This window comes from Echinops telfairi, unplaced genomic scaffold (genome assembly GCF_000313985.2).
Source record: "Echinops telfairi isolate 266 unplaced genomic scaffold, ASM31398v2 ScPeMD7_1;HRSCAF=3_0, whole genome shotgun sequence".
NCBI classification, from domain to species: domain Eukaryota; kingdom Metazoa; phylum Chordata; class Mammalia; order Afrosoricida; family Tenrecidae; genus Echinops; species Echinops telfairi.
Genome location: NW_022103896.1, coordinates 72691594 through 72693657, shown reverse-complemented (window position 1 = coordinate 72693657; position 2064 = coordinate 72691594). Strand labels below are relative to the sequence as shown.

Sequence of the window (2064 nt, the reverse complement as noted above, 5' to 3'; positions counted from 1 at the left end):
ACCACCACCACCACCAAGAGTCTAGCCTACTACAGTAACACAATTGTCATAAGGGGTTTTTTTTTTAAAGAGTACTTTTTATGCCAGGGAAAAATTGATTTTGAGGTTAAGGTCAACATTGAATTTTTAATAATATTCAAGTGGGTATCTTCTGAAATCAATGAAGCTTTGAAGCATGTCTACAGGAATGCTACCCCATATCAAACAACAGCTTTATCGAAATCAAGCATTTTAAGGAAGGCTAATATCTCAAGATGAACCAAGAAAGGTAAGATTGTCAACCTTGATGAATGATGAACTGTGACTGATGTCGAGAAACCGACGGAAGAAGATGATAGAATTAGTATATGGGATGCCGTAGGATTCAGTGTCTAGCTTTTGGCTCAGTGGGTGCCAAAAGTGTGACATGAAGATGCTCTAGCTCAAAGAGTAGTAGCTTAAGCATCAGTAGCTGCAGCAAGATTGCAGCTAATTGAGGACAATTTCACAGGATGAATAATAACTGAGGATGAGTCTTGGATTTACTAATGTGACCCAGACAGCAAGGCCCATTCATTACAGCTATTCCCAAGGGGGATCTCCCGAGGCAGCTAAATTCAAGGTAGAGAAGCCAGCTGAGGTCTTGGTGGCATTGCTGGGGGATTGCAAAGATGGAATCTTGATATATTTTCTTGAGGGACACAAGAAGATCACAGGGTTCATTGTGAAGATGTTTTAAGGAAATTGAAAAACGAATTGGTGGGGAAAAGACCAGGAACGTTGCTCTGAGGACTTTCTTCTCCCATCGCGACAACGCTCATCCATTGGAGGTAGCCAGGGCTGGCTTAGGAGAATTTTGTTGGGAAACCTTTCCTCATCCACCATCAAACCCTGGTCTTGCCCTGTCAGACTTGTTTTTCCCCCTGAAAATTAAAAAAGGAACATAATTGGAGTTCCTTGAGGATACCGAGACTTCTGTCTTGATGCGGGGCACACAAAAAAGCACAGGACTCTTTGGGGGAAGGATTACAGAAGGATTACCACCTTCAGAAGAGAAGAGAATGCAATAGGGAGCTATTGCAAAACAATACTTTCATGCTTTGACATTTTTTGTTTAGTAAATGTTTTATGATTCTGTAACTACTTTGTTACTTACCCTCATGTGTAATTTTATCTTTTTACAAAAGTGAAATCTGGGGAGAGTCAGTTTTTGCTACTATGAGCCCGAGCCCTCTGAATGATTACATGAGATGGAAGTTGGTCCACAGAGAAATAGTAGAGAAGGGAGTGGTATTAGAAGCCATGATGGGCTGGAACCTACAAGACCAAGTTCTAGTCACCACTGTACCACGAAGGATTTTCACTAAAATTCTTGTATTTGTCTTGGCATGAACTTGGGAACTAAATCACTGCTTTTCTGTGGTGTTAGAGAAGTGTGTTACAATCAGTGGTAGGAGATGTTGCAAATGTAATTCCTTTACACACAATGCAAATGTAATTCATTTACACACTATACATCAAAAAATAGGCTTGTTTGCCTATCCTGATAATTAACACATAATCCTTTCACATCTTCTTTCTAAAGTGGGAGAGAAAGAGCTAAAATTTGGATGTGTGTTCTTGGAATTGTCACCAGTTGTGACAAGTTTGTCATACTGTGGTGGCTTGTGTGTTACTGGAAGCTCTGTCACTGGTATTTGAAAGGCTAGCCACATCACCCAAAGTGAACAGGTTTCTGTGGGCTTCCAGACTAAGAACAGACTACAAACAAAGGACCAACTACCCACTTGGGAGGAAGTAGCCCCTGAAAGTGCTGTGCACAGCATTGAACCATTGTCAGATACCACAGGCCAAATACATGGAAGCAGAACATTGTCCGAACAAGGAATATCAATCCTCCATCAGAGGGATCTTGGCTCGAAGCAGAGAATACCTGAAAGATGTTTACTTGTGTTTTGTTGACTATGCCAATAATTCGACAGCATAGATCATAACAAACTATGGATAACCTTGAGAAGAAATGGGCCTTCCAGAACACTTCATTGTGCTCATGTGGAACTTGTGCTTGGATCAAGAGGCAGTTGT

General features: G+C 41.0%; 1 protein-coding gene across 1 annotated transcript in view; it reads right to left on the bottom strand.

The window, feature by feature from the left end:
- CPA6 (carboxypeptidase A6) overlaps positions 1–2064 on the bottom strand; it is a 380767-nt gene that overhangs the window by 42872 nt on the left and 335831 nt on the right. The gene's annotated exons all lie outside the window — the stretch shown is intronic.